The following is a 26,701-nucleotide window of genomic DNA, read 5'->3' on the forward strand; positions in this document are numbered from 1 at the left end:
ACGAAGCACAGGAACAGCATCAGGCATGGAGTAGGTGCTCTACGCATGTTTGCTACTGATACAATGACGATTAGTATTATTAACCTTGGTTGGTAGATAAGTGACCAACAGGATGGGCTTTGGTGTCTCTGCCCACTTCTGACCACACAGCAGCAGCCCTGAGGGGTCAGTGGAAGGGAGAGGGGATTCCAGCCAGGGAGAAAACACGACAGTTTGACCTCTCACGCTCCCACTACCTGCACTTGTCTTTGCAGTTTATCCAGGAAGCCGCAAGGGACACCAGGGTTCCATGGACTTAAACAACTAAGTCATCTGCCAGCAGCAAGTGTCTTACAGTCGATGCCATACCATGGTGTGACTGGTGGTATGTTTTTCTTTCCTAGTAGTACATAAAATAGTGGTGTGTGTGACAAAGGGGGGCATCTCCTATTAATGGGATCCAGTAGACATATCTAGGGGCCCCTGCACCAGAGGGTGTTATGGTAAGGCGGCACGGACTTCTCTGGAAGAGAAATGGAAATGAGCACAGGGTCTGAGAATCAGGAGGGGCACAGGACGCAGGTCTGAGGGAGGGCACCAGGGGAGAGCCAAGTTCCCGACATTTGCTCCCCAAGATCTCCCTAGCTTCTGCCCCTACAGCTGGCAGCCACCTCAGTGTCCTTTAGGGACAAGTGAAAGGAAACCAGATGTAGAAATGAAGGAAGGTCTGGAGTAGAGCCCAGGGGCATCTTAGTCCTGGCTTGTCCCAGATGTGCCCTCCCTGAAAACAGTGACAGGCCCTGCATTTGCCTCTACCTGCAGCTCCTGGCAGAAGGGATACTCAGGCTGGGCTGATCAGATGAACTAGTATGGGGCTGCTAGCCTTACTTGAGAGAGGCGGCAGAAGGAAGAAGCTGCACGGCTGCCTCTGGGAATTGCCTGGGCTCCAGGGAGGGAGGGTGGAGCTGCATCCTCCAAACCGGCAGAGTAATCTCGGCAGACAATGAGCCACTTGTGGGTGGAGGGGTGGCAGAGGCTGGAGTCTGGGAGTCGGAGCATCAAAGGGGCAGACAAGCTCGCCTGGGCATGTGCAAAAAACTGCCCCTTGCCAGGCAGGACTTGGGCTTAAGAAGGAGCCAGAAACCAGAGGCAGCCATGTGGCCACAAAAAAAAAAAAAAAAAGCAGCATTTGTTTCTTATGGAGGTGAGCATACGGATATCCAGACAGTGAGAGGCCTGGATACTCACTCCCGGTAAGGTCTGGGAATCGGGAAGGGATGGGAGCATGGGGGTGCAGGGAGGACGAAAGGCAGACTGGGGAAGAGGGTACAGAGACCTGGGTGTAAGGGCCAGGCAGGAGAATTACCAAATGCGCTGCAGCCCGGGGAAGCTACACGCAAAATGAAACAAAGGCGTATTAAGTATCAAAGGGCATCTTAGCGGCTAAAAGGCTGCTGGAGAACAGAGGAACTCTTGAGTGTGGGAGTGTGTGTGGGTGAGAGTGTGTGTGTGTGAAGAGAGAGGGAGGGAGGGATGAGGGCTTCTGAGACCCAGGGATGGGGCAGGACTCAGGGGTGCTCAGGAGGTATGCCTGCCAGGCGGCGGGGCTCTCAAACCATGCTTCTGGGGGAGATGGCGGAAAGGAAGTCAGAGTGAGGCAGAAAGAGCCCCTGGGAACATGCAAACGGGGTTCACTGGTCAATGAAATATACTAATGACACATTTTCAAATGCTTTCACACCATCAGCTTACTCTATCCATACAAGACCCTCTGAAGTGGCAGCAGAAGCTTGGTGGTCCCCTTTCCCAGCAGGGAAGCCTGGTACGGGCCTTGCCCTGGTACGGGCCTGGTGAGTCAAGGCAGAAGAGCCAGTCCTCCACGCTGGGCTCCTCCCCCTTTCCCCTCCTTTCCTGCCTGGCACATCTGAGCTCCTCTTCCCATATCCACCCGAATCCCCAGGACCACCTCACGCCACCTCCGGATGATGGGCACTGCCCCCCGCCCCACCCATGGGTCACTGCAGCCTGATTATCTTTGCGGTCTGTCCCCTCTGCTTCTTGCCTGTTCCTATCACCTTCTGCAGCTTTGTCCTTTCTCTCCCGAATTATGACAAGCACGTCCTATCATTTATCTCAGTCTCCAATCCCGCCTCCTGCCAACCCGCCCTCTATAAGGCGGCCAGAGGAATTTTTCCACAAATGTATTCTGTTCACCTCTTTCCAATCTGTGTTCCCAGAGGCTGCACAGGGCCTGGGAGACGGTAGATGCTCAAAGGATGCTGAAATGAGTGAGAGCTGGGCTACCCCGGGGCGAGTTGGGGGTTCTACAGAGAGAGCATGAACCCCGAGGGCCACGATGGGATTCGAAGGGTTCACTTCTGCAACCCTGGCACCCAGCACAGGCTGTGCAGCCAACACACAACTAACAGATGGAGTTGCAGCTACATAACCCAATGTGCAGAAGACAGGAGAGATGGACAGACTCTGGGCATGCTGCATCTGAGACCCAGTCGATCAGGGTAATACCCTGGCACCCTGTGGCTTTTAAACCTGCCAGCAGCTCCCCACTCCTCAGGGGTGGGGACCCAGCCCCAAGACCATCAGCCCTGAATGGAATCCTATCACCATGTGTCCAGGTTGGGGCTGTCATCAAATAAAATCTACAACCAAGTCAAGTTGACACCTGTTTTGTGACATGCACACCCATCAGTGAGCCACTCACTCCAAACTGGGGAATGAAAGATAACCAGTTTACAGAAACAACATCCATTCATGTAACTTGGAAGGCCAGCTGCAGCCCTGGCTTTTCTCTACTCATGGGCTGGCACTGGTGTTCCTATTGATGCATCAATCACACCGATGATCCCAGAGCACCTCACCCAGGGCTCCCTGGAGATGCTGCTGTTGTTCCTCCTCCTGCCTCCCGGGCCCAGGCCACACCCTCCTATCCTCTGACCTTCCTCTTTCATCTCCTAAAACACGGGGTCCTGCCTGGGACCACTGCCCAAGGAAGCTTGGTGGGGGGGGGGGGCGGTCAGAAACAGTGAAGACTCCTGCCTGTGCCTGGGGACCAGGGTTCTACTCTACAGGTCTGTGCAGAGAAAAGGAGGAATGGTGAGGGCCCAAGAGGGGAGGGGGAAGGGGGTTGCTGAGATGACACAGGCCTGGGCTGGTCTCTCCATCTCATTTGTAAAGTGGGGAGACAGTAAGAGGAACCTCTCTTCACAGGCCTGGCGTGAAGAGCCCTAAGATGAAGGAAGGGCCTGAGCTTTAAACCACATGTGAGGGCTTCCCTGTTGGTGCAGTGGTTGAAGAGTCTGCCTGCTAATGCAGGGGACACGGGTTCGAGCCCTGGTCTGGAAAGATCCCACATGCCACGGAGCAACTGGGCCTGTGAGCCACAATTACTGAGCCTGCGCGTCTGGAGCCTGTGCTCCCAACAAGAGAGGCCGCGATAATGAGAGGCCCGTGCACCGCGATGAAGAGTGGCCCCCACTTGCTGCAACTAGAGAAAGCCCTCGCACAGAAACAAAGACCTAACACAGCCATAAATAAATAAATAAATAGATAGACAGATAGATAAATAAATAAATTAAATAAACCACATGTGAGAGATGTCAAGTCTTGCGGCAGAGTCTCAACTGGAAACTCAGAAGCTGTGAGATGTTGACTACCTTCTGCTTCTAGAAGGCAGAGTGGCCAAGAGCACAGACTCCAGCCAGGCTGCCTGGGTTCAAGCCCCAGCTCAGCCACTTAGCAGCTGTGTGACCTTGGGTAAGTTAGTTAACCTCTCTGTGCTCTGGTTTTCCCTTTGGTAAAATGGGGATAATAAATATTACCTACCTCCTGAGCCGTCATGAGGATTAAACAAGCTAATACACGTAAAATGCTAGTATGATGCCGAGCATACAGGAAGGACTATAAGAATAAACTGTTGTTTCTGTTATTAGGTTTCTCTGTCTCCCCATCTACATACTGTTGCTCAAACAGAATACAATTTCTTTCACCCATGTCCAAGAGGATCACAGAAAGCGCTTACACGCCTTGGGCCCAGGCTTACACCACCTCCTTCACACCGGGCGCTCTCTGGGTGGGCAGTGTTGCTTCCCAGCACCCAGTGGTGCCCATACCCAATGTTTTCTTCTGCCAGACACTCTGGATTGGGCAGACCCGGGACCCCACGAAACTGAGCCCCAGTAGCTGCTCACTCTGACTCAGCTCTGAGGCCACGCAGTGCAGGCGGCCAGTCTGGGCAGACTCCTGCCTCTGGAGTGCCTGGGCGGCGGGCAGACCTTTGGCCCCTCCTCAGTCCCCATGCACCTGTGTGTCCAGCAGGAGGCGGGACAGGAGCCAAGGTCAGGAGTCCTGCTCTGATCCATGACCCCTGAGAACAGAGCTGTCCACGGAACTGTTATCTGCCCATTCTCCTCTGTGCCCACCAGCGCTGGGTGCCCCAGAAACAGAGAAAGGGGCCCCTCCCTGCCGGTTCTCTTGGACCATCTCCTCCAAGGAAATGGCATAGGATGCACGTGACCCCAAAGGGTCAGGGCCAGGGACAGCGACTCAGAGCCCTTGGGCCAGGGGGCAGTGGCTGTTCGGCCTCAGGAAATCAGGCATCTGTTCTATGTGGCCACTGAGCCAGCGGGCAGCCTGGGGCCACGTATGTATCTGCGAAATGGGGTGACAGCACCCCACTGTGGATGGGAGGACCTAACGGGATCATGGGGGGCACACGGACAGGCTTTTCGTTTTCCCGACCATCTGGTGCCCTCTGCCTCACTGCAGCCTCACAACCCCCAGCGAGGAGCTGGCCGAGGATGAGGTTGTCCATGTGTTACGAAGCAGAAATGGAGGCCCAAGAGGACGTGATTCAACAAGAGTCACATCGCAGGACAGCAGCCCCACTGCTGGTCTGGGATGGTTTCCCTTTCAGCCCCAGTCGGGACGTCACCTATCTGAGAGCAGACGCATCCCCGGGAGATGGCTGCGCGCCTCCTACCCACCTCCTACTCCCACGAATCGGCACCACCCCAGTGCATTGTCCCTGGCCTGCTACCAACTTCCTGTGTGACCTCAGGTAACTTCCTTCCCTCTCTGGGCCCTATGTAAAGGAGGTGTGAGCGCTTGTGCTTTCTGAAGTCTGTTACTCCATGACTCGGCCCTGGCCTCACAGCGAGCTCATGTCTCTCAAGGCTGAAGCCAGCCTCAACCCCTTCTCAATCCTGCAGGTGCCGTGGGTGGGATGAGGTGCTCATCCTGGACCCTCCCCCTCCCCACCAGGGTGGGCTACAGACAGAAGGGATTCCAGAGCTCTCACCTTGCCCAAGTACCCCATTTACTAAGGCCTTGAGCCAAGGGCAGCAAGTGGATCTGCTGAGGTCCAAGAGCCGGTGTGCGCAAGACGCAGGTGTGACAGGGCCCGGTAGGTGGGCAGATGGGCAGGAAGGACTCTGCAGCCTCAGCAGCTTGGGCAGCTGAGGGGTTAGAGCTTCCCCCTGGTTACAGGAAATGTCATTCCCTGGGGGGTTGTAGGTTGGACTTTGGTGGCCCTGACGGCTGACCCCTGGAACATAAAACCAAAGATGTTTTCCTTGGGGGAAAATCTTGCTCTCCTGCAAAACAGCCGTATCATTGCTCCAGCACCAGCAGAAGCAGCAGCACGCTGTCCTGAGTTTCAGCTCCTTTTGGCATTTCTAGATCGTTCCCACACTTTGCTTCCTGCTCTGTCACCTCCCATCACCGTGGGTAAGAAAGTCAAAACAAGGAAGGATCGACTGCTGGCCCTTTGGCTCAGTGACCCTGTTCCTCTCCGTCTCTGCCTGCCCCCCTCATCTACACACAAGCCCCATGGGCAGGGCGACTACCAGATGAGTGGTGCCTGGTCCCAGGATTCACAGGGAGGCCCACGGCCTGCCCCGCCCAGCCCTACCTGCTTCTCTGTGCTGGGCAGATCCTGCTGTCTGCGGTCCTACTGTCTGGGCCGGCAGGAGAGGACCTCTGGGCCGCTCCCTCCCTCCGGCATGCTCCACCAGTGTTCCCACACCTCTCCCCAAGGGCTGGTGGGGTTGGCAGGAGCTGGGAGTCTCCAAGCCTGTGAACTCACCCTAGGAAGTGAACTCTGGGGGATCTCAGAGCTGCCGCTGGCAGGGCTGATCCCCAAACCAGTTTGGCCGTCCCTCAACCCTGCGGAGCAGGATGCTCGACCCAAGAGATGTCAGACGGGTTGAGCCTGTCCGTGGACTTTAGGAAAATCCCAGCCTGGAAAATTCCTTGTCCACCTCACACCACCCTCTGGGCCTTCCTGGATAACTCGGATTCAACTGAAAAGACACCCGAAACAAGCTCAAGGGGGTGTTTTCATCAGAAAAAGAATGCCCCTTTCTTCTTGGGGGTGCCCCTCAGACCTGCCAGCCTGAGGGATGGGCCTGGATAGGGGCACTGGCCAAATCACTGCTGTCTGCAGAGACCAGCTGGCAGGGAGCTGCCACTGTGTACTGCACCCCCGTGGGGGGCCGGCTCACACACCCCTTGCCCCCTGGACTCTCATAAGCCACCTGGTGGTGGGGAAGTCACAACCCCCATCTTAGAGATAAGGGGCGAGCACAGAGAAGCTAGGTAACCTGGCTCAGGACACACCTGAGTTTGTGGCAGGCCAGGACCAAGGCAGGATCTTCCCATCTTACTTGGGACATTTGCTGGTGGTGGGGTGAGCGTGGGGCTCTAGACCATCTCAGCTGAAAATTATGCAGCATTCATAGCAAAGCAAGCACTCTGGAGAGGGGAGGGGCCCCGAGCCACGCCCACAACAGATCGAGGCCAGGAGGCCTCCGTGCACCTGCACCCCATATGCCGGAAGAACAGAGGTTCCAACAGGACAGACCTCTTTGGCTACCCAAGGATGGACCAGAATACCCATGGGGGTTGGGGGGCAGTGTGTGCCTAGAGCCAATAGTCTCCCCACCTCCATCTTGCTCCGAGGCAGCACCTGAGCAAGACAGAGGAGACCCAGAGGCCCAGGCTGGCGAGGATGGTCTCCCCAAGCCACTGGCCCTGGCGTGACACTCCCAGTGCATCTGCAAGACAAGACGGGAGCCACACCGCCTGCCCGCCTTCAGAGCTCACGCCCCGCGTTCCAGCAGGCCACCTGGGCAGCCTGTTCTCTTCTCCATGGCCAGTTTCTCCCGGGGGTTAAACACTACTGCCTGTTGCTCCCTCTCAGGGAGCCCGAGGGGTAAGGAGGGATTACCGGAATCAATTTCTTCCCCGGGTACTTCACTTTTCTGAGGCTTCCCAGCTGGGTACTCACAGTTTGGCTGTGTCCTCCCGCTCCCAGTGTAAGAAGGAGTGGTCGGTGTGAGGCCAGGCCCTTCCCAGGGTCAAGCAGACCCCCGAGACCAAAGACACAGCCATCCATCTTTGTGGAGGGCCAGAGGGCTGTGAGTCTGAGAGCTGAGAGGCCTTGCTGAGCACTCCCTCCATCCGCTCCGGCCCCCATGTTCAATCTCAGGACCTTGGCTCTTCCCGTGGGAGCCAGGAGCCAGTGACAAACCCCAGGACCCTCAAATGGCAGTTTCCTTGCACCCAGCCTGGGCTCATAAAGCCAGGGTCAGAGCCTTAGGGAGGTGCTGACTGATCCCAGGGCAGCTTTCTTTCTATAAAGGAACCACCTGGAAAACTTACCAGCCCTTAAGAGTGGCTAAGGGGATGTGTGCTGTGGTGACGGGGGCAGGAGAGAGATTTGGGGCAAGCAGCACTTTGCTGGTGATCCTTGATTATTGCAAATTGGGTTCAGGGCTCGCACTGTTCTTGGAGAAAGAGAAGATTCAGGAGAAACCTGCTGACCAAACCCCCAGCTCTCCTGCCTCTAACCATTTGGACCCCAACCCTCCCACTCCTTCCCGGCTTCCCCTGGCTGAGTGACCTGGTAACCTCCAAGAATCTCAGGTTCCCAGCACAAGAAATGCAGTCAGTGATTCCTGCCCCTGACCCTGGGCTTGTGAGGGTGAGGCCTGAGCACTGGGCAGGTGGCTTAGAGGCGGAGGCAAAGCTCCACTCCACCTACAGTCACTCTGGAAATCAGCTCAGAGGCACATGACCTGGCCCCAGGGGCAGCATTTGGTGGCAGATTCAGATGCTGCTTCCTGACCCCGCATTGTGGGAGATGACAACCTTCCGGTGGGCTCCCTATGCAGAACTGTGTTGCAGGGTTTTCTCTCTTATCCGCTTATCTAGCAAGAGCAGCCGATAGCTGCGCATTTCAGGTGTCTTATGTCTTGGCTTCCTAATTGGTCACTCCACTCCTTTTCTGAGAACCCCTGAGTGTGGATGTTTGATGGAGCCCTGGAAACCACCCGTGCCTGGCTGGCACGATCCCTCCAGGTGCCCAGCAGGGGTTGGCAGTGGATGACCCAGCTGCCCCAAACACCAAACTGGCCTCCATCTGTCCCACTGGGCTCTCCTTCTAAACTGCAGGGGTCCCTGATGTATTTTGGAGACTATTTGCAATGCTTTTAGCAGGCCGTCTACTCGTTTTAGTTATGTATAGGTAGACACCATTCGAAGAAAACCTGACATAGAGACTGAATTTATAGAACACTTAGGGGGGAGGGGGCAGGAATCGAGAGAGGAGTTTTCTCTTTGCAGAAGCTCCTTTATGTGATGAAATGATTCTCTGTGAGGTTTCTTTAAATATCCAGCTGCCTTGTTGCAATGAAAATAAGAATTGTTTATAAAAATTCCATTTACATCTAGTTCTTCCTGGCTGCACCTGTTACTCAGAGTGTAACACACCTGGGTGATGTCTGGGTGACTGTGGCCTGGACGTTGAGGCCCCGGGGCAGGACAGAAGTACTTGGGTTTCTAGGCCAGGGGTTCTCGATCTTGCCTGTGCATCAGAAGCAACTGGAAGGCTTGTTCAAACCCAGAGTGCTGGGTCTCACTCCCGGTGGAGTTTCTGATTCAGTGGGTCTGGGGTGGAGCTTACGAATTTGCACTCCTAACCAGTTCCCAGGTGCTGCTGCTGCTGCTGGGCCGGGGAACCCCACTTTGAGAACCACTGCTCTAGACGGAGGGGTGAGCTCAGTTGCCATTTTCTGCATGAACAGAGTGGGAGGGCACCACCATTCCTCCCTCTCCTCTTCATGCAAGCTCTCCGGCCAGGAGGGCCGTGGGCCTGGCAGATGGCCTCTGACCCCGCTGCTGACTTCCCCTGATCTTTGTGTTCAAGGCTCTGGAGGTTTGACCCTCTTCCCGGTGTTGGTCCACGAGAAGGAACACTGGGCAGGGAGTCAGAAGTGGGGGAGCCTGGGTTTAATCTGCTGTGTGAACTGTGTGGTCCTGGACAACACCCTGGTAGGTGCGTGCACCTCAGTTTCTTCACCCACACGGCAACCTATCTCACCCAGCTGTTCTAAAGGAGTAACGGGGCAACCTTGACGGTGGCTCCTGCGGACCAAGAACTGGATTCAGGCCAGGTGCTGTTCTGGGCACTTTGCACGCGCCATCTCATTCAGGCTGACACTCTAAGAAGTAACTACTATTGCCCCTGCATAACGTCTCCGCTCTACCACTCGTTAGTGCATTAGCTGTGTGGCCCTGAACCCTCTCTGCCTCGGGGCCTGCCTCACAGTGGCCCTAAGGACTGAGCTGGCTCCTGCAGGGCTCAGCATCACGTGGCTCTCAGGAAGCAGCCCCAGGGCAGCTCCAAGTAGGCAGGCGGGGGCAGACAGCAGCCTGGGCCATCTGCAGTTCAGGCCGGCTCCGGCTCCATGTTTCTCTCCCAGAGCAGCTGGGGGAGGGAACCGTCATTTGTTTAGGCCTCTGCAGTGTTTAATCACCACTCAGCTCTCCCTCCCTCCCTCCTCCCGCCCCCAGAGCCTGCTCTCTCCCTGCAGGAAACAGCTCTCTGCCTTCTGCCTCTGAGGGAAGCCATGAAAAAATTAACACAGCGCCCAGAGAGGAGGAGACACTGGGGCAGGGAGGGTGTCAGAGCCAGATGACCAGCTGGTGAAGACCAGCTGGTCCCAGCCGAGCAGGCACCAGTTGGGCAGGCTGGATCCTGAGGGGGCTCTGAAGGGCCGGCAGGCCACAGGGTCTTGGATGGCCATCAGCCTGGGGGTCCAGAGCAAATCCATCTGCCTCTGAGGCATCTGGAATGCAAAGCCTGGGCCTTCCTGGGGTCCCAAGCCATTGGAGAACTTGAGGACAGGGATAGATTCTCTGCCTCTGCCCTGCAGAGGGCCAGGTCATCCAGGGACATGACCTCGGGAAGGTCAACTCCAGGCCTGGCAGAAAACTCAACACACTCTTTTTCTCTGTTCATTTTCCTGACAATCCTGTGATGTCAGGATCACTACCCCCATTTTCCAGGAGGAAACTGGTGCTCAGAGAGGTTAAGGAACCCACCCAACGACAACCAGCCAAAACAATCAACAGAGTGGGATCTACTGATTTTTAATTAATAAAATGACTTTTTATTTACCTAAGTAATGCACAAATAGTCTCCTTAGAAAGCTAACATTTCAGACAGAGGCCAGAAGAGGGATCAGGACCCACATCTGCTGGCCTCCAAAGACATAGTTTTGCTATTACATCTGATGGTTCCGCCTCACTGTTACATTTCCCCATCCTCCCTGCTTTACTTTTCAATGGTAATTTTTGGAGAAGTAATGTGTGCATATGATTAAAAATATACAAAAGTAGAAAAAAGGTTATGTCCTGAAAAATGCAGTCTCCCCTCCCCAGTCTCGTATCTTAGTTCCTCCCACCAGGGGAATCATGCTAGTGGCTTTGGTTTTCCTTCCAGAGTTATTCCATCATTTACACGTATCAGAGTCTTTGCAACATGTGCCTGGAAGTTTCTTGCCCTGGATATCCACATGGTTCAGCCCTCACTGGTTTACTCAGCGAGGGCTTCCCTGACCTTTCCAGTTTGTAGATGGCAGTACCATCCCCGCCACCTGACTCCCTCTATTGCCCTCCTCTGCTCAATCCATCTCCATGGCACTTACTACCTTCTACTTTTTATCTCATTTCTCATCTGATGCCCCACCGTGTGGTCCTGGGCAAAGAGCAAAAGCTCTTTCCAGTGCAGGGGTTTCCGTGTACTGCAATCACTGCCACATCCCCGGTGCCTAGAACAGTATCTGATACACAAGGGACACTCAATATTACCAGAAACCCTGGGCATGGCTTGTATGGGCAGACCCCACCCTGACACAAAGGGTGGCATGTTATACATGCTGGGCTCAGCCTCCTTTTTAAGAGCACAAGTTTAAGCTCAAACTGATTGTCATTCCTAGAAGACAGAACTGTGCCTTTTCTACCTCTTGTTTCTCTGGAGGACCCAGCCTGGTCTGGGGCACACAGCAGAAGCTCAGAGCTCACAATGAGCAGACCAGAAACTTGATCCCTACCTCACACCACAGACCAAAAAAAAAAAAAAAAGCAAAATAATACATTGTCTGGAAGATGACATAGGTGAATACCTCCATGACCTTGGGATTGGGGAATATTCTCAAAAGAGGACACAACAACCACTAATCATAAGGGGAAAGTTGAGAATTTTCCAACATTAAAGGGAAAAACTTCTGGTATACCCCCTGAAGAGAGTGAAAAGGCTAGCTAGCACAGGGGAGGGGAGAGTCTGTACGAGACAGAAGGCACATAGTGCATGGTGAGGCCCAAGTTCAGGGGCTCTGGGGAGTCAGGCTCCCCTAGACTGTCTGCAGCCACCCAGGAAGGCTTCTCAGAAGAGGCAGAAGGTGACTCCATCTCACTCCTCCCCCAGCTCTGGCCTCTTCCTCCTCCTCCATGAAAAACCAGAGACTTAAGACAGACGCAAGAGCCCCCCTTCCTTGCCCCACTCAGAGATAACCAGGCAAGAAAAAACAAATGAGAGCACCCAGGAGCCAGGCAGGGCCTCGAGAAGCTGGGTTTGACAGGGCAACGGCATTTAGCAAAGCTCACATCATCTATCACTGAGGCCCGGTCATTTAGATACTAGGCATTTGATTAAACTAATACGGGTGGCTGAGGCGAGGCACGGCTGGGCGCTTCCTACCCTCGCCTACAAATGAGACCGTCACACACAATCCGATTACCTTGACTGCCACATTTATCTCGGGAGAGGGGCCATCCATCACTCCTCAGCAGCTGACTCTACGCATCCTCCTGCGGGAGGGAAATGAAGTGTGCCCCCAAGTTTCAGCAGGCAGCGTTTGTTCAGTCATTCATTCCATCGCCCTCTCGGCAAACACCGCCCCAAATGCTTGCCCTGGGGTAGGTCTTAGGCTGGGCACTGGGATGCAGAGCAAACACAGTCCTTGCCCTTGAGGGTCTCACGGAGGGTGTGTGAGGAGGTATGAGGTCTGGCAACAAAGGAGAGCTCAGTGTGTCCTACAGCTGAGGGGCCCAGGCTTGCACCCCAGCTCCCACTCCTCCAGCTGGGACCCTGAGTGTGATGTGTCACTGATCTAGTCTCATCTTCACACCCGTGAGAGGGGATGATAACACAGGGCAGCCTGTCCAACAGAACGCCTGCAGTGATGGAAAGGTTCTATCTTTGCGCTGCCCGAAACAGGGGCCACGGGCCACACGTGGCTATCGAGCACTTGAAACGTGGCTGCTGTACTGAGGAGCTGAGTTTTACATTGTATTTAACGTTACTTCATTAAATCTAAGTGTGACCGCCCACACGGGGCTCTGGCTCCCGTGTAGGACATCGCAGATACACTGGTGGGTGTCTTTTCAGGGTTGTGGTGAAGGGTCAAACCAGGCAGCCTTAAAACGCCCAGTGCAAGGCTCTGCACATGACGAATGTTCACTGAAGGGTGGGCTCCCTCCTTCTCGGAGGGAGGGCTGGATTCTAAGGCCAAGGATAACAGCAGCTGTTATCTGATAACATGCTCACCTCTACTGTCTAGTCGTCCAGCAGGGCGGGCAGAGTCCCGTTTTAAAGAAAAAGAAGCAGAACTCAGAGGTAAGGATGGCACAAAGCATGATGTGGCAGACACAGAACTTGAGTCCAGGTCTTTGTGGCTTTGAACTCCCCTTCTTTCCACTGGACACCTGGCTACCCAGGAGACGTGCAGCAGGAGCAAAGGCTCAGGGACGGGGCATGTGAGGGCAGGTCAGCTGGGCAGGCAGGGACCACCACGGTGTGTGGATGCCATGTTGACCAGCTTCTTCTCTGGACTGGTTTCCTCTCAATGTCAGCGCGGAAGAGGTGGGTGCCAGGCACACAGGGGCAACTCAGAGTCGCCCCAGCCCCTGCCCAACTCACCCCAGCCCCTCAGGCCAGGCCCAGGGCAGCACTGAGGTCCCTCCCAGCGCAGGACAGAGCTGGGGCAGCCGACAGAACTTTGGGTTCTAAATATACCAACTCTAGATGGGGCCCCGTCCCGAGACTTTGGCAGGGAGCAACCAGACAGGGAGCCTCGGTGATACCTGGACCAGTGAGAGAGCCCGGGGAACCCCGGCTGCCTTCTGCTTTACAGGATGCCAGTTAGCACAGGCTGGCAGGCTAGCAGACATGCCTCAAACTAGCTTCCATACCAGGAACCCAGGCTCTGAGTGAGTCGAGTGCTCTCAACGGGGGCCTGACCATCCCTTACAGGGGCTGTAGTGGGGATGAGAGGCACTAATGAACGTGTGAGCAGAACTCGGCACCCGCAAGTGTCACTCACTGGGACCTGTTCAAATCACTGGTATTGTCCGAGCTCTCAGAGCAGGTCAGAGACCACGTGAGACCCAGCCCACCACAGCCAGCCTGCATCCTGTAGGTCTGAGAAGGCTGGAGAGATGGCGCCTAGAAACAAGCACTCCAGGAGGGGCCTGAGACCTCACCCCTCACTGGTGCGCTGTGTGACCCGGCGCCAGCTGCATCACGCCTCCGTCAAAGACGAGAATAAAATCACCAGCACGCGCTAATCCTTCTGCGAGGATCAGATGGAACATGCAGAAGCACTTCTAACCTGGATTTGGACAAATCTGATAGAATCTAAGTGTGCCAGTGGGCAGGCTTTCCCGGTAACTTCAGAGCAGCCCGACCCTGGAGAGAAATCACCTCCCAAGCAAAGACAAGCCCCCTGCAGAAACGGCTGGCGCTCAGGAGTCCAGTCTCCAGACATTCAAGAGACGGCCTGCTGGCAGAGGACTTCTCATAAAACCAGAGGCTGGAAAGGGGCGGGCCCAGGTCAGCGGAGGCCTGCTTTGTGAGCCCCTCCTGGAACTTGCTGCAGGGGTGGCTGGCAGACTCCCAGGAATGGGCTGCCCTGGCTCACGAGGCCAGGCACGGGGGCTTCCAGCTGGCCTGGGCGGCTGCGGAGGATGCGGGGGACACGCTGCAGCTGTAGGAGGGAGTAGGCCGCCCTGGACGAAAAGCAGGAGGCTCCTGGCAGGAGACCACCACTAGGCTGGGAGATGGGGAGGGAAGGCCGCAGGGTGGGAGCCAGGCCAGGAGAAGAGTCTAGAGGGATGAAGCGACCTGGAAGAGGCAGAGATGAGATGGCGCTGGGGAGAGGGGAAATCAGGGGAGCTGAGGAGCCCTCCCCGGAGTATCCCGTCCCCCCAGACTCACCCGCCTCTACTCTCCCAGTCAAAGGTATACTTAGCCACTCGCACATTAGTATAAATGAGTTTATAACAAACGGTGCCAAGATGGGCAAGGAGCGATAACTGAAGCAAAAAGAAATGAGGTGGGGGAAGGTGGTGGGCAGCTCGCCCTCGCAGGCCACCTCCACAAAGGCAAGGAAGACAGCAGTGGGGACCCGCTGCTGCCAGGACCACCGGCATTCCCCCTCCCCCTCCCCAAAATGCCAAAATGCCAACACTCTTTTGTTGCCACTTAAACCAATTTGGGGGTAATTCTGCAGGCAATTGTCTTCCTATTTACAATGAGGCTCAGTGATTGCATGGAGGCTGATGGTTCAGGCTGTAATTGTATGGTAATCACTTCTGTTTATGATCGATGCGGAAATCACTATTGTTTTGCAGCCGGCTTGTTAAATCAAAAAAGTGCAGGGGTGGGGAGGGAGGGTTTATTTCTGTGAGTTGGAGCCCTGGGAAAATGAAATTAAGCAGAGCAACCCAACGTGGCGGGTGGTGTGTGTGGCTCTGATGGCAAAGGCACCCTCACCAGCTCGGATCTGAGAAAGACAGGCAGGGACTCAGAGACAGTGAGAGAGAGATGCAAGGTGCAGGCGGAGAGACACAAAGGAGTAGAGACACAGGGAGGCGGGCAGGGATATGCCTAGGGAACGGCCAGGCTCAAGACAGAGACGGTCAGATGTTCAGATACACACAGAGGGGTCAGACAGACCCTACAGCTCATACATGCAAAGATGGCCAAGAGAGAGGAGGACCCCCTTATACACACCCACACTTTACCAGACCTGCTCTCACCTATTCCTAGGCAGGTGGGGACAACCCAGGTGCCAGGTAGCAGGCCGGGCACTACCTGCCCCATCTGGGATCCGCCTGCGTGCTCCTTGCCCTGCCCCAAGGCCGCCTACTTGCCGCCTGAAAACAGGGTGGCAGATGGCACCTGGGGGGCTCAGGTGGCAGAAGCAGGGCAGTGTTGCGAGCCGTGTGCTGTGGAGAATGGGGGTGGGGGCGGGAGGGGGGAGCCGCCCACCTGGCGGGCAGAAACCGGAACCTCCCGGAGGCTGCAGGGAACAGGCCTGAGCTGGGCGAGGGGCAGCGCCTCGCAGGGCAGCCACGGGCACTCCCTGGCACCACAGGGCCGAGCCAGCCCAGGCTGGAGGCCAAGGCCCCACAGGGAGCGAGCAGGCACCAGCTGTGTGTGCAGCTCCAGCTAACCCCTAGGCTGCAGGCATATGTTTATTTTCTACTACACGCTCTTCTTCTCCAGCAAAAGAGATCAGGCAACATATTGAAAATCACGACTACGGCCAAAAATATTAAGTGTTTGGTTTCTAAAGCCTCCAGGCTCGATGCCCCTTTTCTCTACCTGTCTGAACCGCCCTCTGTATTTCACGGTTCAGCCTCCCCTCTCCAGGGAAGCCTTTCCTGGGCCCACCCGGCTGGACCCTCTTCTCCTGGGCCCCATGATACTAAGTGTCACACTGACTGTGATGCAGGACCGTGGTGGCCCACAGACCGGGCTCTCTAATCAGCTCAGTGAATCAACAGTGAACAGGTAACAGGCAGGCTTGGGCCCTATCACAGGGGACCTCCCAGTGACTAGAGCAAGAACAGCACTCGGCAGCCTTCCCACCAGCATCAGTGTGGGCGTGAAGGCCACCCAGACCCGATGAGACGGCTTCCCTCAAGCCCAGGGTGCCTCGACTCTTCTGTGGCTCTCTGCGTGCTGTCCTCAAAGGCAGCCAGGGCCCTGGAACGGAGGGCAGTAAGCCCGGCCCTCCTTGAATGGAGGAGAGGACCATCCCCCGTCCCTGGAAGGACCTCCTGGGCCTGGGTTCAGGCCCTGAACTTGCCCCGGCCCGGCCCTCAAACAGGCTACCCCCAGCCAGGCTGGGTCCTGAACTGGGGTGCCCTGGCTGCCTAATTAGGGGCTCAGCAGGGCATGCCAGGCAGCCTCTGGAAAACCTTAGAAGTGGAACAATCACTCCTAATTGGGCTTCCAGGATTCAGCTTAAGAAAACAGACTGCTTCTCCCCTGGGGACTTTGCTTCTGAAGTATATACAAACAAGTGATAGTTGTTCAACATTAAAAACGAAGTTGGCTAAAATGAGAATTTAAGCTACAATGAAGTTGTCTAAAGGGAGAGGGACCTCGGAGGGCCAGGAGTTTGTGTGCGCGCGTGTGCAGGCCTGCACGTCCACACAGGGCATGCTGGGTGATCAGCAGGTGGATCGCCTTTTAGGGTCACAGTATCATCTCAGGAGCCCCTAACCAAGCCCCGGATCCTATGGTCTGGACCCCACACCGCCACAGGCACTGCCAGGGAAATGGAGAGGAGGGTCTCTGGCGGGCACCAAAGACTCACACTCCGAAGGTGGAAGGCCAGGGCTGGAGCCTCAAGGCCACCCCGACAACCCACCCGCCCTCAGCCCCCCTGTCTGCCCACTGTTGGCAGTGACTGTATCCCCCCACCCCCCGGGAAGAGATGGTACCACACAGGTGGAAGCACTCTTCTGGACCCCGAAGCGCTCTAGAAATATCAGATAGTTTTACTCCCTGCTCCCACTTGTGACCTCAGAGCCAGCATCTGACCTCTATTTACTTAGTACCCTGAAGTCAGGACCCTGGGTGGGGAGTATAAGGTAAGGCCACCTGGCCGGGGTGTTCTCCCTCCCCACATAACCCCCCAAAGGGACAGAGCGCTCTAGGTGAGTTCGCAGAGGTGGTGACAGGAAGCTGAATCTCAGGGGGAAGGCGCCAGGCCAACTGAGGGAGGTGCTCCCTGCCCAGGCGCTGTGCCCGGGAGATGGGACTGTGAGGGTTCAGGGACCCAGCCTGGACTCTAGTCCCCACGCCAAGGAGGACAGGAATCAACCACCCCATTTTTCAGATGGGGAAAGTGGGGGCCCTGAGAGGTGAGTGACTTCCCGGCGGTCTCCCGACTCTACAGTGCTTTGATACACTGACCATCTGAAAGTCTCTCTCTGCAGGAACCTCTGAGAATATTCACAGAATTCTTCTGCCATCCCTGAGACAGGCAGAAAGGAAGCTGTGGATAGCCTGGGCTGATTTCACCAGGAGGCCACGAAATGCCCTTTCCTGAGGGTCTGGGAGGGTCCAGAGTCATCTTCCCAAGGATGGGAAGGGCCTTCTGGGGTCAGCTCCAGCGAGCCTTCCCAGACCCCTCCCCCAGTCCCTGGAGTGGTGCAGTGAGAAAGGGTATCTCTGCTGGGCGAGATACCCTTGGCCACGTCTGAGGAGGAAGTACATCCTAGAGCCTTGGAGATGCTACCCCTCTCAGAGCTCCATGTCTGCCCTCTGGTTTGAGTGGGCTAAGGGCGTGCCTGCACGGGAGAAGGGGCAGGACAGGGCCAGACGCAGTGACTGCCTTTGTCCTGGGCCCCCAGGCCAGTAGGAGGACCGTCCCTCGTACCCCAGCACGATAACACTAACATTTATGAAACACATCCCTTGTGCCAGGCACATGGACTTGGTGGGTCCTCACAGCCATCCCAAGGTCACTGCTATTACCATCCCTGTTTCTGCAGAGGCTGAGGCATCTCAGAGCTTCAGTAACTTGCCTGAGGTCACACAACCGCTAAGTGGAGGGGCTGCCCAGCATGGTAGGGAGGGATGGTGCGGGCGCCTGAGCGCCCCAGAGGGATCAAGACATGTTCATTCTTACACACATACACCATCTGGCTCCCAAGGTGCCCCTCCCACGTCACAGACACTCCCAACAACCCCCGTGTTCATGAATCTACACAAACCCACGAGAACACTGTCATATACACTCATCCAACAATCATACAACTTATCTCGTCCCGTGCGTGTCCACACGAACACACGCGTGTCCAACTGCAAGAATACACGATGTACGTACGCAGAGGCAAAACCCACGTAACATTTTCCAATGTTCCATCTTATGCTTTTCTGCAACATACCCCACCGGCCCGCCCCCCTGCAACAGGCGCACTACCACTCCACGTATGGCCCTGCACGGCCGGGTGTCTTCCAGCGTTGCCATCTTCATTTGGGGACTTTAAGCTCCCAGAGGGCAGGGACCCTGTCTCTCTTCACATGCCCCACAGTGCCCCACCCAGAGCCAGCTCTTCATCTGTTCGTTCACTCATTCAAAACATATTAGTGTGTACTTCTGCCCATTTGGATGCGGAACATACAAACGTGAAGGAGCTATAGCCATGAGCTTGAAGAAATAAAACATTCCCGTGCAAACCGAGGGCTGTAACTATGGCACAGTGAACCCAGAGAGGGCACAGGCACGTGTATGAGTGAGCGGACACGCGTGGAGGGCGTGCGTGCAGTGCCTCGGCAGGACACCTGCTCCAGGACTCCTGTTGCTGCAACAGGCCTGTGAAAGAAGGGGACCCCCATTTTACAGAAGAGGCAACTCAAGTGCACTGCAGAGTGGAATCACAAGCTCCAGATCACCCGGGTGGGGTGCCAGCAAGGCTTCAGGTAACAGGTGTTTACGACCAGGGAGGCATCCAGGGAACCCAGCCTCTGGGTGGCCAGGCCCATCCGGAGGCTAGGGTCTATCTGGGCCAGAGCCCTCACCACAGGGAGCACCGCACACTCATCAGGATGCCCCAACTTGGGAAGAAATCTCCATTGCGGAGGCTGTAACCTGAGGACAAAGATCTCATCCAGGTCATCAAACGTACTTCTCAGAGAGGGTACAGCACCGCGCAGAGCTCTGAGAGGATTATCGGCCCCTGACAGGCCTGATGCTGGGAGGCTTAATTCCAGGCAGGTGGGTTGCAGGGGTTTGGCTCACAGGGTGCACGGGCCGGTGTGGGGTCAGGAGGGCGGCCGGGCGGTGATGCTCCCTCTTCCCCACCAGGCCCGTCTGTTGCTCACTGGCGTCACGGGGCAGGGGCGTGGAGAGAGCGGAGGAATCATTCCTGTTTCAAGGGTCAAAGTGGCCTGGACAGGAGAAGCCGGGGCCTGTGCTCAAAAAAGGAAGCTATTGCTTAGCCCTTGCCCCTTTCCCTGTCCTGATGCTGACCTCTGGGCGCCCCCTTCCGTGGGCTGGGCTGTCTCCCTGGGGCAGAAGTCACTAGAGACCCAGTGGCAAGGCTGCCCTGGGTCCAATCAAGTGGGGGTGGGGGCTTTCTCTGCTTTGGGTGCCAGTGCCCTGAGCCCCCCAGGATGGTGGTATCTGGTCTCCCTGCAGGGGCTTCCCCAGGACTGCCCAGGAGCTTTGGGGACCTGATGTTGGCAAATGAAAAGCAGACACACCTGAGGGTTGAAGCCACAAGCTACTCTCAGCAGTGAGGTAGGCCTGAGCCCGAGGCCAAGAGCTCTCAGGGCCCCAGGGGAGATTGGGGGGTGGGGTGGGGGGCTGTTGACTCCAGGGTTTCTCAGGCTGGGGGGAGGGGGGTGGGCATTCCGCACGTTTGTCAGGTCACTGGAGGAAAGGCACCCCTGTGCAGGCGCAGGAGCAGGTGAGATGGGGGAGCATTTGGATACTCTTGGGCTGTGATGGAAGTTATGAGGCAGGGAAGCAGGAGGATGTGTCCCCAGAGGAACAGGCCTAGCACAAACACAAGGAGACCCATGACAGAGCAGCAAGGACAGCTAATGCTTACTCAGGGCTGACCAGGTCCCAGCACTGTGTTCCAAGCTGTAGCTGGAATATGCTCTTTAATCTTCCTAGGACCCAATGAGATGAGTGCTAGTCCCCCATTTTACAGATGAGGAAACTGAGGCTTAGAGAGGGTTAGAGGACCATTGTGTGGAGAGTACAGGAGAGGAGGGGGAGAGATGCTGGTGAGCAAGGCTGGGGAAGGGGGCCTCTGAGGTGTGAGGGTCTCCAGCCTCTAATGGGGGGGGCACAGGAGGGGCCACGCCCTCCCCATCTGGAATGGCCCCCCATATCCACTTCTCTGGGAATGCCCAGCCCTCACCTCAGCTACTTCTCCCCGTGGAGACAAATCCCTAGGAAGCCACATGGCCCGGCCCCCCAGCCCCAGCTGCCCCTGCACTCGCCCTGCACGCAGTCTGCTCCCCGAGACTGTTGCCGCCTCACTCTCCAAGGCTGGGCCTGAGTGCTGTCCTGCTTCGCGGAGCCCAGCACCCAGCACCCAGTGGTTGTCAAGCCCTGGGGTATGAGATGAAACAGCGCACTGGCTCCTGTGGCTCTCCCCCAACTCAGAGAATTTCCTTTCACTGAGTGCCTTTCTGGGAGTCCTCTGGACAGCTGGAAGCCAGGCCTGGACGCACGGGCCTTACCCTGCCAGCCCACCTCCTTCAGGGCTGCTGGGCCTCGGGAGCCACCTCGACACAACGCGGCTCACAGGCCCTCTGCCCAGAAAATGCACTCCACACAAGCTGGGGGGGCTCAAGGACCCAAACGAACTATCCGTGGACCTCAGAAGGGAGAAGTTCTTGGGCAAGTTGCCCAGGGGGCTTCAGGAGTCCAAGGTGTAGATGTATATATAGCTCCTCCCCCAAGAAGGAAATGAAAGTAGGCGCCTGTGCTGGCCCACCCACCCTTCCTCCAGGGCTAGGACACCAGACGGCTGCCAGCGGGGAAGCCCTGCAGCTTCTCATCAGGACAGAACAAGTGGCAGGCACACTGCACCCCTCGCTCTCCCCTGGCTTTCTCAGGCTCTCCTGCTAACAGCAGCCACGCAGGAGGCAGCACGAGCCCCTGGACAGCCTGCCCTCCGCCCTGTGCGGCCAGGTCTCTGGTCACAACACACAGTGCAAGGGGCACCTTACAGACAAGGAAGTGAGGCCCGTGGTGTGGCCGGGACCCAGGCTCTTGGGCTGGGGAATTCAAGAGAAACTGAAAGCCCAGCTGGTTTGGGAGCTGATCATACGCTGAGAGGGTATGAAGTCAACCTGATAGTAATGAGAGCTGCCACTTACTGAGCAATTACTATGTGCCAGACACTAAGTGCTCAAAGCCCCATCTCATTTACCCACTGCCGCAACCCTGCCGGGCAGAGGCAGACACAGGCAGCTGTGTTTTATTCATTAGGAGACAGAGACTTGGAGAAGTTAAGTGACTTGCCCAAGGTCACCCAGTAAACGACAGCTGTGGGTTTCATAATTACTCCCCAACGCTGTCTTGGGAAGGACGCTGGGTGGCCTCACTGAAGAGCCCAGGGTGTGGGTGGGGGTGGGTGAAGCAGGGAAGTTCTGCAGGGCCCTGTGTTTCACAGAAAGGACAGCGGGGAAAGTCCAGGGCCCTGTGCACGGAGGTGGGTGGGAGCTGCTAACAGAGAGGCAGGCAGAGGCCCCGGGACCCTGCCTCCCTATAGATCTGTGATGACAGAGCTGTGAGACTCCTTAGACACCCTCCAGCACTGTCCAACAGAACCTTCTGTGATGATGGAAACCTTCAACCACTGCACTGTCCAATATGGTGGCCACCAGCCCCACGGGGCTACTGAGAAATTGAAATGTGGCTAGTGTGATTGAGGGCCTGACATAGAATTTCATTTAATTTTATCTAATATACACTTAAATAGCCACCTGTGGCTAGTGGCCTTTCGATCAGACAGCATGGTAAACCCAGTGATTCTTCCTACAGGCGGGGTCCCCGAGAAGGACGAGGGCTCCTGCACGTCACATGTCAACTTGGGAAGCCAGAGCTGGCCCAAGAGCTCGGACCTCTCTGTTTCTTCCTGGGTGACTGCCTTTGCTGCAACACACCTAAGCCCGGGCTGGTCATTTAAGAGACGTATATTGAGTACCCAGCATCGATACTAGTCAGGGGTGGCCCGTCCAGCAATGTACAACCTAGTGCAGATGACACCCGGTGGGCAAACGACCACATAAAACAGACTGATGTAAGGTTGCGGGTCCCGGAAGCACGAAGGAGTGGAAAGGACCGCCAAGAGATGGGGTCCTGTGTCTGTGTGTGTGCTGGGGTCAGGGGACTAGGGAAGGCCTCCTGGCTGGTGACGTTTGAGCTGGGCCTAGTAGCGGCAGGGTGGAGAGGAGGTGACAGAAAGATGGGCTCCTCCCTGGGCTTTTTTCCCCTCCCCTCCGAAATGTGGCCCCCCATTTTCCACAGCCTTCCCTCCCACACATAGGGTCTGAATCAGGGGCTGTTAAGTCTTTTGTGCACAACTACGAAGCTGCCAACCAGGTCACACTCTTGGGAGGTGGAGAGGGAAGGTGCCTATAAATCACGGGCCGCCTCAGGCTCTGCCGGAGGAGGCATGGGAGGGTGTGCGACCAAACGCACGCCAGTCCAAAGGCTGTCCCCTGTCACCTGTCCCCTCCAGTCCCAAGGAACCGCCCACATGGATTTAAACCCTCCAGGGGGGCGTGGCTGTAACACATTCCCCCCCACCCCCCGAGGCACTAGGGGCAGAGTCTACAAACAAGGTTCTCTTTTTCCCAGGAGAGAACAGAGGGGAGGCCTGGACAAGTTCTACCAAGTTCCCGGAGCTCCTCAGAAGAGCTGGCTGCCCTCGCCCCCCACCACGGGCGACCGCAGAACAGGAACCGTGCAACACAACGAGCTTTCCATTGCGTCAGCAGAGACAGGGACATTCCTGCAGCAGAGCTCCGACCTCGCAGGGCTCCCCCACTTCCCTGGATGGATTCCTGCCTCGACCCAGCAGCATCCCTGCTCCCAGAAGCCCTGGGAGTCCCAGGGGCCTCCCTGGCTCCTCCCTGCCCCGGGGATAAGATCCAGGCTCCTGGGATAAGATCTGTTTCAGCTATGGCCCCACCTCCCGTGCTCACCTCTGCTGCTTCGTCTGGAGGGACCGCCTCCCTAGGTGTGCCACCTGACATTCATTCCCCTTCTTACCCAAGACCCCAATCCTACCCATTTCCAAAATCAAGGGCCACCTGGGAAGAGTTTCAGGCTACCCCAGCCCCAAAGGCACCACCTTCCCCTCCTCCTACAGCTCCTAGGGTGTGGAGCATAAGACTCTATTCATTCAATTCTCCTCGCCCCCGCGCACCTTACTATCTCCCGCTGCATCCTCAGCTGCTGGCAGCAGGTAGCACCCAAAGGCAGGGCCAGACCTCCTTCAGCCTCCTGTCTCCTCACATCGTACACACACACCCTCTAGCCCAAGACTCCAGGAGTTCAACTCCTGGAGTGGAGTCTACCTTTCAGAGATGAGACAGAGGGCGATGTTCTCAGTACAGAGATGAGGACAGAGGTCCCCCAGAGGGGAAGTGACTTGCCAAAGGTCACACTAATTTGGTAACAGATCATAGACGTTATCACTTGAATGCTAGGCCCTGGGAGCCATGCTGCCACCAAGAGTATCAGAATTATCTGAGGGGGGCTTTACAATACCAAAGCCAAATCACAGAGGCTGGGCTCTACCCCACAACTACCGAAACTCCAGGGTGACTGGGGAGCCTTGGCTTCAGGGAATGTGGGTGTCCTGGCCAAAGTCCCGACCTTCATTCACCAAACATGCACAAAGCACCCACTACTGCCCCGGGCCCGGCACTTGTAAGGCCTGGCCTCCCCCCAAGGGTAGGTGGAGGCAGTCGGAGAACCCAGAGGGCCTCGGGGGCTCCAAGCAGGAGTCTGTGCCACGTCTACAGCTACTGAGAGGAAGGGGGCAGGAGGGCAGCAGAGTGCCTGGCAGGCCCAGCCTGACGCTCTGGGTGGTGGGGTCAGGGTCTGGCTCTGTCAGTCAGTGTTGAAGGGCACACGGCAATCAGACTCTGGGGATCAAGCGTGCTGTGAGAATCCCCAGGCGGCCCACCTTGGCTCCAGGGAAAGGCACGGTAAGCAGAGGCCCTGAACAACAACTCCACCTCACTCAAGGGGACTGGAGACCTGGGACTGTCCCCAAAGATCCTCTCATCTCTCAAGCTCCCCTGGATGGGCCTTGAGGACCCCGGTTCGGGGCTGCTGGGGTCCCTGGCAGAGAGCCAGCCCCTATTGAGACTTCCTCCTTCCGTCAGCTCAGGGCCCAGGGGAGCAGGCAGCTGCAGTGAGGCCTGCTGCAGGGGGGAGGTGGGCACCTCAGGACACAGGGACAAGGCCAGAGACAAAGTGACCTCACAGGGATGGAGGAGGGAAGTGAAACAAGGCAAAATTAAATCTTATATAAACCTCAAGTTCAAAACGGCAGACTGGGATTTGCAATGGAACGTAAGAGGGCATCAGTTCCATCCCAGGCCTGCCCTGCCATATGACCTTGGGGCAGGAAGTCACTTTGCCCCTCTGGCCCAGAGACGTTGGAAGTGCTTAGAGGGTAGGGGCTTTGTTTTTCCCTGAGCAGCCTCCCTCGTGAGGCTGCTGCCTCTCTGCCAGGCCCTGGGAGAGTTTCCTCCTGCAGCTGAGGCTTCAGGGAAAGCAAAGGGGAGACTGGCACCTCGAATGGCCCGTGACATGAGGGGCAGCAGGCCCTGGCAGGACGGGAGCGAAGGGCATCTTGTGTTAGCCAAATGTCCCCCACCCCTTCTCCCCTCGGGGCTGGGGCCTGCACACCTCCCTCTGGGGTGGTGCTAATGAACCTGGCCACAGGCCTACCGATGGGGTCCTTCCCTGTGGAGAAAAGCCAGCCTCTCCCTTGGGACCAAAGCCGCATCGATCAAAGTAAACACCTCCCTCACCAGGGAGCCCGTCTCCCTCTCCTTCCAGCTCTGACAGCTCAGAACTCTCTGTTCCTGGGGACTCGAGGCTGAGCTGGCTCTCCCGCCTGATCGATGGATGACTTCACAAAGACTGACGCCTACCGGGCACCAAGACGGTCCTCAGGGAGGTCTGAGGCTGCTCCTGGGACCGCTGCCCACCCTTGCCCCCCTGGCTGACCTCTCCTGGGTGGTAATGCACTGGCAGAGGAGTCGGAGACCTGGGGCTCACGCCGCTCGCTGGGTGGTGACCTTGGGCAAAACTGAATCTCGGCTTTCTCCCATGCTAAGTGGGAGCACCTGGCTTGTCTATACTCCCCTTACTGGGAGGCTGTCAGAAGATGCAGTGCTAAGAAAATGGAAGGTCCCTGTATCCAATGGACTCCTCCTGCACTGTCACACCTGTGGGCTCTGGTCTAGTGTCCTCACCTCACTTCTGTCCTAAGTCTCCATCATTCTAGGCCAGAGCTGTCCAATGGAACTTGCGGCCGCAGCGGAAATGTTCTATGATCTGAGCTGCCCAATCTGGTCATCACTAGCCACATGCGGCTGCTGACCATTTGAAATGTGCCTGGTGCGAAGGAGAAACTGAACTTGTAATTAACTTAAGAGTATAAACAGCCACATGCGGTTAGTAGCTACCATACTGAACAATGCAGTTCTAAACACAGCTCCGCCGTCCTTACTCCCTGGCATGTGACCCAGAAGGAGCCATGAGCAAGCTCCCAGGTAGGACTCTGGTTGAACATCTGTGGGACCTCTCAGTCTGACCGGCTAACATCAGACTCGGAACTCATCTTGGAGTTCCCAGGGACTGAGCTTAGCCTTGTTGCTTAGTACTGAGCCAACACTGACTTACAAGCAGAAGCACTCTTTCAATCTCTCCATCACCTCCCCACTCCCACAGGGAAAGCAGCACACGGCCAGCTTTCTGCTCATGCAGTCACTCAGTCGTCACTGGGCACCTACCACCTGCCAGGCACGGTGGCTGGCACCAGGGTATACTGTGATGAGTAAACACATGGCCCCTGCCTTCAAGGAGCTCACAGTCAAGGCCACACTCCAGTCAGAGCTGACTGGCTTCCTCTGTCCCCTACTGGGTGTTCTCGAGGACATCAATTTTGCCATCTGAAACGGCGCTACCAAGTCTCTGAGTGCACAGACTGTCGTGAGAACCAGGAGGCAAAAGAGAGGCGAAGGGGCTCTTGTTGTCGAGGAGGCTGTGCAGGGGAGCAGAGACAGCACTATGAAGCAAGTCTCAAACTCTGTGCAGGCTGCTGCTTCCGGTAAAGACCCAGATTCTCACCAAAGCATCGCTGTTCGGTGGTTTCTCACTAAGGAAGTTCAGGGTAAAAATAGCTCAGGAGGGGACTTGAATCCTGCTAGTTGGGGGGTAGTCACTGCCTGGCTAGCACACAAAAAAGGGGAACAGGCTTACCAGCAGCCACGTGGACTTCAAGACTCACCCCCCCACCACACCCCTCCTCCCGAGGGACAGGGCTTTCTGCTCTGTAGCGGATGGGA

At 56.5% G+C, this 26,701-nt stretch overlaps 1 protein-coding gene and 1 long non-coding RNA gene across 6 annotated transcripts in view; one reads left to right on the forward strand and one right to left on the reverse strand.

The window, feature by feature from the left end:
* Positions 1-26,701, reverse strand: part of ZMIZ1 (zinc finger MIZ-type containing 1) — a 233,972-nt gene that overhangs the window by 40,076 nt on the left and 167,195 nt on the right. The gene's annotated exons all lie outside the window — the stretch shown is intronic.
* On the forward strand, positions 1,099-2,633 carry LOC130705041 (uncharacterized). Its single transcript, XR_009005669.1, has 3 exons — positions 1,099-1,232; positions 1,727-1,829; positions 2,217-2,633. It is a non-coding gene; the product is annotated as an uncharacterized LOC130705041 (long non-coding RNA).

The sequence above is a fragment of the Balaenoptera acutorostrata genome, chromosome 16 (genome assembly GCF_949987535.1).
Source record: "Balaenoptera acutorostrata chromosome 16, mBalAcu1.1, whole genome shotgun sequence".
Taxonomy (NCBI): Eukaryota; Metazoa; Chordata; class Mammalia; order Artiodactyla; family Balaenopteridae; genus Balaenoptera; species Balaenoptera acutorostrata.